The 11434-nt window shown below is 43.3% G+C and overlaps 1 protein-coding gene across 1 annotated transcript in view; it reads left to right on the forward strand.

Annotated features, from left to right (window-relative positions):
* Positions 1 to 11434, forward strand: part of mettl24 (methyltransferase like 24) — a 109062-nt gene that overhangs the window by 94923 nt on the left and 2705 nt on the right. The window lies entirely within an intron of this gene.

The following is an 11434-nucleotide window of genomic DNA, read 5'->3' on the forward strand; positions in this document are numbered from 1 at the left end:
TTACAGTAGTATGAGAGAGGTTGGCCAAAGTAAATTGGAAGGAGCTGCTGGCAGGGATGTCAGCAGAGCAGCAATGGTGTGCGTTTCTGGGGAAAATGAGAAAGGTGCAGGACATATGTATTCCAAAAGTGAAGAAATACTCAAATGGCAATATAGTACAACCGTGGCTGACAAGGGAAGTCAAAGCTAATGTAGAAACAAAAGAGAGGGCATACAACAAAGCAAAAATTAGTGGGAAGATAGAGGATTGGGAAGTTTTTTAAAACCTTTAGAGAGCAACTAAAAGAATCATTAGAAGGGAAAAGATGAAATATGAAAGCAAGCTAGCAAATAATATCAAAGTGGATAGTAAAAGCTTTTTCTAGTAAAAAAAAAGAGAGATGAAAGTGGATATAGGACCACTAGAAAATGAGGCAGGAGAAATAATAACGGGGGACAAGGAGATGGCTGATGAACTAAATGAGTATTTTGCATCAGTTTTCACTATGGAAGACACTAGCAGTATGTCTGATGTAGTGTGTGAAGAAAGAGAAGTGGGTGCAGTTACTATTACAAAGGAGAAGGTGCTCAAAAAACTGAAAGATCTAAAGGTACATAAGTCACCCAGACCAGATGAACTGTACCCTAGGGTTCTGAAAGAGGTAGCGATTGTGGCAGCATTAGAAATGACCTTTCAAAATCATTGGACTCTGGCATGGTGCCAGAGGACTGGAAAATTGCAAATGTCGCTCCACTCTTTAAGAAAGGAGGAAGGCAGCAGAAAGGAAATTATAGACCAGTTAGCCGGACCTCAGTGGTTGGGAAGACGTTAGAGTCAATTGTTATGGATGAGGTGATGGAGTACTTGGTGACACAGGACAAGGTAGGACAAAGTCAGCATGGTTTCCTTCAGGGAAAACTCTGCCTGACAAACCTGTCTTTGAGGAGATTACAATTTGAATAGATAAAGGGGATGCAGTAGATGTTGTATATTTGGACTTTCAGAAGGCCTTTGATAACGTGCCGCATATGAGGCTGCTTACCAAGTTAAGAACCCATGGTATTACAGGAAAGTTACTAAGATGGTTAGAACATTGGCTGATTGGAAGAAGGCAGCGAGTAGGAATAAAAGGATCCTTGTCGGGTTGGCTGCCAATGACTAGTGGCATTCCGCATGGGTCGATGTTGGGACCACTTCTTTTTATGCTGTATATGATTTAAATGATGAAATAGAAGGCTTTGTTGCCAAGTTTGCAAATGATACAAGGATTGGTAGAGGGGCAGGTAGTGTTGAGGAAACAGGTAGGATGCAGAAGGACTTAGATTAGGAGAATGGACAAGAAAGTGGCAAATGAAATACAATGTTGGAAAATGCATGGTCATGCACTTTAGTAGTAGAAATAAATGTGTGGGCTGTTTTCTAAACAGGGAGAAAATCCAAAAATCTGAGATGCAAAGGGACTTGGGAATCCTTGTGCAGAACACCCTAAAGGTTAACTTACAGGTTGAGTCGGTGGTGAGAAAAGTAAATGCCATGCTAGCATTCATTTCAAGAGTCTCGAATACAAGAGCAGGGATGTGATGCTGAGGCTTTATAAGGCACTGGTGAGGCCTCACCTTGAGTATTTGAGCAGTTTTGGGCCCCTCATCTTAGAAGAGATGTGCTGACATTAGAAAGGGTCCAGAGGAGGTTCACAAGGATGATTCCGGGAATGAAAGGTTTATCATATGAGGAAAGTTTGATGGCTCTGGGTCTGTACTCGTTGGAATTCAGAAGGATGAAGGGGGGATTTCATTGAAACCTTTCGAATGTTGAAAGGCCTAGACAGAGTAGACGTGGAAACAATGTTTTCCATGGTGGGGGAGTCTAGGACAAGAGGGCACAGTCTCAGGATAGAGGGGCATCCTTTCAAAACAGAGATGCGGAGAAATTTCTTTAGCCAGAGGGTGGTGACTTTGTGGAATTTGTTGCCACATGCCGCTGTGGAGGCCAGGTCACTGGGTGCATTTAAGGCAGAGATTGATAGGTTATTGATTGGACATGGCATCAAAGGTTACAGGGAGAAGGCTGGGAAATGAGGTTGAGAAGGAGAAAAAAAGATCAGCTATGATTAAATGGCGGAGCAGATTCAATGGGCCAAATGGCCTAATTCTGCTCCTATGTCTTATGGTCTGACTTGTTATTACAGATGCTCTTTGAAGCACCTGTGGGTGTCAGAGGGGATCAGTGAATTACTGAGGCACTACACTGAGGGGGTGCCAGTAGTTCTGCAGAGCAGCGGTTACTGCTGCTTGTGATCCGTGTCAAGGTCTGACCTGATTATGGCCTAATCGGTAACATGGCTTGACGGAAAAATCAAAAAAACTGCACACACGTGGCTCGCAAGATTAACCCCGGAGCGAAATTAACCCCAGTTGCTGAAAGGATCGAGAAAAAAAAAACAAGTATCATAAAAAACCTGCAAATGCTGGGAACCTGAAAGAAAATTGGAAAATGTGGAAACTCTCAGGAGGTCGGACAGCATCTATAGGAAGCTTACACATTTCCCCTGTGACCGTGTGAGTTTTCACCAAATGCTCCCGTTTCCTTCCACACTCCAAAGACATTCCAGCAGGTTAGTTCTTTACTATAAACTCCCTGGTGTGGGGGTGCGTGGCAGGAGAATTGGTGGGGCGGGAGTGGGGGAGTAGTCAGTGGTTAGTGCTTCAGGAGTCAGTATTGACTTGATTGACCAAGTATCATCAGTATATGTGACAGCTGTGAAGGATTGGTACTAATAATGATAATGCTTCTATAATTTATTTATTTATTGTTTAATACATTTATTTAATCTTGCCCATGTCAGCATTGTTTCTTCCCCATTAGAAATCATGGTAACACATCACTCTCCAGTGTTCAGTGCATTTTCTTCAGCTTATCCATACAGTAGATGAAGCTTTATGTGCCTCAAAACGATGCTATCTTTCCCGTTTTTAATTTGCAGTGACTTGGGTTCCTCCCTCACCAAATAATTTTCTGCAGGGGCTCAGAGACATGCTTGGGATCAAACCTTACTCCTTCCTGATTTCCAACATCATCAGTCAATTTTTTTCCTGATTTCTGACATCATTGCTCATTCCTTCTTGATTTCTGACATCATCACTCCTTCCTTCCTGATTTCTGACATCATCTCTCATTCTTTCCTGATTTCTGACATCATCATCACTCACCCCTTACTGCTCGGGACATGTCCTTTTCTCATTACCATCAGGGAGGGGTTTAGGAACAGCAAATCATAACCATGAGTGTGGCATGGTAGAGTAGTGATTAGCACAACACTTTACGGTTCAGGCGACAAGGGTTCAATTCCTGCTGCTAGCTGTAGGAAGTTTGTATGTTCCTCCCGTGATCGCGTGGGTTTCCCCCAAGTGCTCTGGTTTCTTCCCACAGTTCAAAGACGTACCAGTAGGTAGGTTAATTGGTCATTGTAAATTGTCCTGTGATGAAGTTCGGGTTAAATCGTGGGGTTGCTGGAGGGCCTATTCTGCACTGTGTCTCAATAAGTAAATAAACGAACAAACAAATAGATAGATTCTGCGGAAGCTGGAAATCCAGAGGAACACACAAAATGCCGAAGGAACTCAGCAGGTCAGGCAGCAACCATGGAAATGAATAAACAGTCAACATTTCTGTCGAGACCTTTCTTCAGGACTGTGGAAAGGAAGGGGGAAGATGCCAGAATAAAAAAAGTTGGGGGGAGGGGGAGGAGGATAGCTGGAAGCCTGAAGACCCACACTCAACGTCTGAGGAACAGCTACTTCCCCTCTGCCGTCAGATTTCTGATCAGTCCGTGAACACTACCTGGCTACTCGTCTTTTGCAGTATTATTTTATGTAACTGATAGTAATGTAATGTCACTGCCAGAAAACAACACATTTCACAGCATGGTCAGTGACGATCGACCTGATTCTGATTCCGATTCCGATTCCGAGCTCTTTCCCAAAGATGTTTGCGCTCACAATCCATATATCCTCATCAGATTTCCAAATGGACATTGAACCCATGAACACTACCTCACTGCTTCTTTTCCCTCTTTTTGCACTATATATTTAGTTTAATTTTAAAAATATATATACTTACTGTAATTTACAGTTTTTATTCTGTATTGCAGTGTACTGCTGCCACTCAACGACAAATTTCACAAAGTACTTTCTGCCACTGATACTAAACTTGATTCTGATTCTGTGGCCACAGGTGCTTTATCCTTAAACACTTCAGCAGCATAGCATTTCGCGTGTTACTGGGGCAACACACAGATTTCTAGATCCCAGAACGGGAGTTTGAATCCCACCACAGCAGCTGAGTACTTAAAAATTAATCATTAAATGGATTTGAGGCCAAACATAAACTGATGGGTTGGTTAGAAATGCATCTGGTTCACAAATGTCCTTCAGGAATAAAAATCTATATATTGGACTCCAGACCCACTACTGTGGTTGACTTAACTCTCTCTTCAGGTGAGAGGCAATTTGGCATTGGGCAAAAAGGCAAGAAAAGGGATACAGAGCTAGGGGCCGGCTGGTGGCGCAATGGCATCAGCGCCAGACCTGGCACGGAGGTTCCCGGGTTCAAGTCCAGTCGGGGCTGCTCCCGAGTACGCTTTTCATCCGTGCCGGCTTGACTGTCGAGATCGCAACTCGACCTCGTAAAATGAAAGGGAACGATACTGTGGAAATGTCTGTATGAGGATTGTCGCGCCAAACGGTCTCTCTCTCTCGCTCCGCGCCTTGTAAAGGCTTGAAAAAGACATCATCGCATGCACGCACGGATGCACGCGCCAAAAAAAAAGAGAAAAGGGATACAGAGCATCACTATATACAGATAGAGATGTGGCAAATAAACTCTTGATGGGTATAGAGAGCTCTGTGGGGACCTGGGCCGAAGGAAGTTAGGTGGACCCTGAAAGAAAAGCCGATTCAAAAGTGCCTATGTTGGGATTCTGGGGATGAAAGGAGCAGAGATCAGTGCCAACTCCGCTGCATTTTACAGCTGCAGAGAGCTGGTGGAGGGCAGAGAACTGACAGTGGGTGTCCCGTGGAAAACATGCCCACCACTGAATCCCTGGCTATAGGCAGCATCAGTGGGGAAAAGGCACGAAGTGTGCCGTCTCCAGATCTTCAGCTTTCCATGGTCTGAAATATAACTGAACACATATTTCTGGATGACAAGGTTAAATCATTAAATACTTCCCCTTTAAAATCACCAACTTTACCATGTCCCTGGCCTAGAAATTGTTTAGCACTTTAAAACACGAACTAAATGCACAGTTCAGGGACCCCTGCCTTTATTCTGCAATATTCTAATGCATACGCTTTAGAATTGCGTATCCAGAGCTTTCTATATGATTACAGGTAGAATTATACATTACTCCTTAATCATCTAAGAAGCCTGAGACCTTAAACCTAGCTTCTGCCTTGCCGAGGCCTTTGAAAGTCACAGGTTCCATTAGGGCCAATTAGACAAGTTTGCCTGTGAGTGACAGGTGGTACAGAATCGTTATGGGAACTACTAAAAACACTACTGAACATCAAATCTTTGCTTAAAACTAAATTGGACCTGTCCTCGATGGAGTTCAGAAGGATGGGGAGGGGGAGGGGATCTCACTGATCAGATAGTGAAAGGCCTGGATAGAGCACATGTGGAGAGGATGTCTCCAGCAGTGGGAGAGTCTAGGATCGAAGGCACAGCCTCGGAATACAGGGACAACCCTTTAAAACTGAGATGAGGAGGGATTTCTTCAGCCGGGGGGGGGGGGGGGGGTTGGTGAATCTATGGAATTCATTGCCACAGAGGTCTGTGGAGGCCAAGTTATTGGGTTTACTTATGGCAAAGACTGATGGGTTCTTGATTGGTTAAGGGTTACGGGGAGAAGGCGGAAGAATGGAGTTGAAAAATGATCAGCCAATGGTGGAGCAGCTTGATGGGCCAAATGGCCTACTTCTGCTCCTATATCTTATGGTCTTATGGAATCTTTAACAACTGCTTGGTCAAGGCCCCTGCTTAAAGTGAGCCCCTCGCATTGCATCTCAGTGCTGCCCTGGCCAGACTAGTCTTAGAGAGGGTCTTTTTCTCACTACATTCAGAGATATCCTTGCACTTCATCCAGCTGACAAAAGAAAAACAATGATGTTTATGATTTATTTTAGGACAGGAGTCATCCGCTGCTGGAGTTTGTCCAGTTCATTATTTTCTTACTCCTTTGCTGTGGGAGGTGCGTGTCCCTGTTTCCATGACAGCACACTGTGCAGGCTTACCATACATAGTCTGTTTACTGTGAACTCGAAGAGCTGGCAGGGCCATCATAATTATGCAATTTCCCCTCAATTCAGTCGAAAATGTGAAATAAAAACCAAGCACACACACAGAACAAAGTAACCACTCTGCTGAGCATTATTTCAGCAAGCTGCACATTTTAGTGTGTCTTGCTCAAGTGCTGCTTTGTTTTAATGCAAGTGTTTCATGTCAGCCAGTTGTGTTTGCAGCGTCACCCTTCCCTTTGATGTAATGGTGACAGAGGACGTGCTTACTTGGGCCCATAGAGATCAGATTTGGATCATTTCAGGCTTTGCGTAACATGTGGGAAGGAGCCCAAATAATTTATTTTCTTTAGTAGATGGATACAATTTGTATATCAGTGCATTCAGAAGCTGTGATAGAGCCCTGTAAATATGTACTAATTGCCGCTAGTTGCTACCAAACCCCATCAATATTTGGTTACCTCCACATGCACTCTATCTAGGCCTTTCACTATCTGATTGGTTTCAATGAGATACCCCCCACCAGCCTCACCCATCCTTCTGAACTCCATCGAGTAGGACAATTTTAGGAATGGTCTTGGTGTTCAGTACCATTTTTGCCTTGCAGTGAAAGTAGATCCAAATTTACAAATGATTGCTATCTCAAACCTTTCTCCATGAGAAGGCTCTGCCTTCTTTAAAAAATGTTTTTGGGTCGGCCTTGGGCTTTCACAACCTTGAATTTGAAAGTGCAAGGCATGCTCTGTCTGAGATATCTGAATGATAATCTGAAGTAGATGCAGAAGAGATGCTGATTCCATTACTGAGGAGTTCAGAACATGGTGCCTCATCTTCTAACGAAAACTGGATCCTTTAGAGACGAGACCATGAGGAACGCCTCACACAAAGATGGACAAAGTTGAGATTCAGGCCCCCCCAGAATTGCAGCAAATACTGAACACACACAGTTTTCAAGACTGCCACTAACTTTTCATAAGTTTTGAGGAATATAAATAAAAGGATCCTTAAGAAGTTAGGACACATGATCTCATCGAAGTGTTTGGCACTGCTACTAGTGCTGCAGGGTTGTAGATCTAGTTACCTGGATTTGACGCTGACCTTGGATCCTGTATGAAATTTGAACATTTTGAATCCTGGTCCTCTGGTTCCCTCCCAAATCCCGAGGGTGAACTATTTGGTGGCTGACTTTCTAGTGTTGTCCCTTGTGTAGTCAGGTGGCAGAAGAGGGTGTGTAGTGGAAGAGATCACAGGGAAATAAGAGGTGTGGAGGGAGAATGGGAACTGCACTATCATTTTGATGGGCAGATAACCTCCTTTGTCATAGGAAATACAAAACTAAAGAGACAAATGGAGCAGCAGGCTCAATAAACCAAATAGGTTTCTTTCTTTGGCCCTAGACATACGGTATGTTTGTGGAGATTTACATAGATTCTTTTGACTGAACAATTTAAGAATTGATTTGAGTCGCTCACTGCCAGGTTATGAGAGTTTAGGAGGTGGGGGGGGAGCTGACAGTGATATTTGGCTTAACCAGTGGTGTCCTTGGCTGAGACCAGTGTCTTTGCCCTGCTCTTAATCGGTGTCTTTCTGTTTTGCATCCTCGGAGATGGCCAATATGACTGGAAGAAGGAAATTATAATTACTTAAGATATTAAGTTCTTTGCTTTTCAAATAACAAGTTTGCTTGCGTTTAGCCCATGGCCATATCCACAACATGTTGAATTTTATGTGTTGATGGAATCCAGAGCCCTAATTTGCTTCAGCATCAGTGGATGCTGGTTTGGTCTCTTTCCAAGTGCATCTTCACAACGCCCATCCTCCTTACCTGGCTCCACACATTAAAAAATGGACAATTGGACCAAAAAAAAACCTGGACTCTAGATTCCAGCATTTGCACCTCCTGGGAAAGTTGGACAGAGTCTCTCTCCTCCCTGCTCCTTAATAGAGGATTGGTTAGTGGCTTTTTAAGTTGTGTAGAGCTGATGTACCATCTGGGAAATAAGTCAGGACAGGGAATAAAAGATGTTGATCCTCTCAGGAGAAAAAGGTATTGACTTATTATTGGCTTATTATTGTTACATGTACAAGATACAGTGAAAAACTGGCTTGCATACTGTTTATGCAGATAAAATTATTACACAGTGTATTGAGCAAGAATAAGGTAAAACAATAACAATGCAGATTAAAGTGTAAAAGCTACTGGAAAAAGTGCAGTCGGGTTAAACGATAAAATACAGGATCATAACAAGGTAGATTGTAAGGTCAAGTGTCCATTTTGCTGTACAAGAATCTGCTAACAGTGCAATATAGTATCATAAGCTTTACGAAATCTCAACCCAGGCTTCTCCAAACCTATTAATTACTGTTATATTTTAGCAAAACCAAAATTAGGAAGTGCAAAGTAAGAACAGAGTCATTGAAAAGACTGAACTCATTGTCAGCGATACTCATAAAGCTACTGTAAAGCAGAGGAAATCTCCTTGAACTGCTGGCCTATCATGCTTGTGGGATTGTGCTGACGTTGGAGAGGGTTTCGGAGGAGGTTCACAAGAAAATACTGGGAATGAAAGGGTTATCATGTGAGCAGCGGCTGAATGCTCTGGGCCTGTACTCGCTGGAATTTAGAAGAATAGTGGGGATCTCATTGAAAATGTTGAAAGGCCGAGGTAGAGTGGACGTAAAGAGGATGTTTCCTTTGGTGGGGGGGGGGTCTAGAACCAGAGGACACAGCCTCAAAGTAGAAGAACTTCTGTTTAGAACAGAGATGAGGAGGAATTTCTTTAGCTAAGGGGTGGTGAATTATGGAATTCGTTGCCACAGGTGGCTGTGGAGGCCAGGTCACTGGGTGCATTTAAGGCGGAGGTTGATAGGTGCTTGATTAGTCAGGTCTTGAAAGGTTACGGGGAGGAGGCAGGAGAATGGGGTTGAGAGGGAAATGGATCAGCCATGATGAAATGGTACAGGAGGGTTGATGGGCCAAACAGGCTCATTCTGTTCCTATGCCTTATGGTCTTAAAGTCTTCCAAATGATATGCTTTTCTGAATATGGAAAATGGTGGGTGACCAGTGGCTGAATATTATATTTCTATTGAGTTGTGCTTGGGACATGTCATGAGTTATCTTCCTGTGATTATCTTCACGATAGCAGTTCAACCAAATAGCTCAGCATCACCTTCTTGAGAGCAATTAGGACCGGACAATAAGCACTAGCTTTGCCAAGGATGTCCATATCCCTGGAAGTGAGGGTGCTCTCAAAAGCCTAACCTTGCAAGCTTTAAAAGAGGAATAAACTGGGGAAGATTCAAGACATTTCTAAGCCCAAGCTATCCACAGCGTGGTATCAGTCACTCCTCAATTACTATTGCAAATCAGGGCCCCTGCAAAGTTGGTTTGTGTGGGAGAATAGAAGCATGTAGCAGTAGTGTAGCTTGGGGAAAAGCAAAGAATTCAGGCAAAGTATTGAAAAGATTAGTCTGAATTGAATGGAACTATTGTCCGATCAAGATGAGCTCTTGACCTCACAATCTACCTTGTCGTAATCCTTGTACCTTATTTTCTGCCCAGACTGCAATTTTGCTGCGTCTCTAACACGATATTCTGCATTCTGTTTTTGCTTTTCCTTTTGTACTAACTCGACATACTTATACTTTGAAATGCTGTCTATGGGTGGTGAAGTTTTTCACTGTATCTTGGTGCACGTGCCAATAGTAAAGTTCAAATATCAGAGTACATGTATGGTACCAGACATTACCCTGAGATTGACTTTCCTGCAGGCATTTACAGGGGAAAAAAGAAATGAAATCGAATTTTAAGAAAAACTATACATTAACAGACGAACAGCGAATGTGCAAATAGAAGTGCTGCTGTGAACATGAGTTGCAAAGTGTCCTTGCAAGTGAGTCTGTAAGCTATAGAATCAGTTCAGAGCAGTAGTGAATGAAGTTACCAACACCTTTTCAGGAGCCAGATGGTTGTAGGGTATTAACAATTCCTGAATCATGCAGTGTGGTTCCCAAGACTTCTGTACCCCCCCTCCCCCACCGCCCTATGGAAGTTAACCAATTACCAAAAAAAAAATCCAAAATAGAACGGTTTCCCAAGACAGAATCCATCACTTTACTGGAGACAAAAGTAAATTTGGCCTGTCCCCTAAAACCCTCACTAATTTTTATAGATGCACTGTAGAAAGCATTCTTCTAGGGTGCATCACAACCTGGTATGGATGTTGTCCTGTCCAAGACCGGAAGAAGCTGCAGAAGATCGTGAACACGGCGCAGCACAACACGCAAACCAATCTTCTGTCCGTGGACTCACTTCACACCGCACGCTGTCGGAGCAGTACTGCCAGGATAATCAAGGACACGACCCACCCAGCCAACACACATTTCGTCCCTCTTCCCTCCAGTAGAAGGCTCAGGAGCTTGAAGACTCATACGGTCAGATTTGGGAACAGCTTCTTTCCAACTGTGATAAGACTGCTGAACGGATCCTGACCCAGATCTGGGCTGTACCCTCCAAATATCCGGACCTGCCTCTCGTTTTTTTTTTTGCACTACCTTACTTCCCATTTTTCTATTTTCTATTTATGATTTATAATTTAAATTTTTAATATTTACTAGTGATTTGTAATCCAGGGAGCGGGAAGCACAGAATCAAATATCGCTGTGATGATTGTACGTTCTAGTATCAATTGTTTGGTGACAATAAAGTATAAAGTATAAATTTGTCAGTTTTGGAAAAATATGTTGACTTCCCCTTGCACTGAAGCAACACTTTGAGAAATTGTTTTTGTTTGGTGCAAGAAGTCCTCGTGCTCATTGTCACCCCCTGTGTTCAGATGGTAACCCTTATGTGCCAGCCTTCGGATTCTGCCTGATTCACTACCGTCCCTACCGGATGGCCAGCAAGCTCAGTGGGCAGCTGCTCCACCTTGTACAAACGTAGGTTCTTATTTTTGTAGCACAGTCTGGAATCTGATTTGGCATTGTCTTGCCGAGTAGCCTGAGACCAGACATGAATCCCCTGATAGTATACTGGCTGAGATGCCATAAAAGGGAGACTCTCTGACATTTCCAGTACCACATAGCTACCTCCATTTCAAGGTGAGCCACTAAGAAAAGGCTTATAATTACCATGACCTTACAGTTTCCAACAGTAT

The sequence above is a fragment of the Mobula hypostoma genome, chromosome 2 (assembly GCF_963921235.1).
Source record: "Mobula hypostoma chromosome 2, sMobHyp1.1, whole genome shotgun sequence".
Lineage (NCBI taxonomy): Eukaryota > Metazoa > Chordata > Chondrichthyes > Myliobatiformes > Myliobatidae > Mobula > Mobula hypostoma.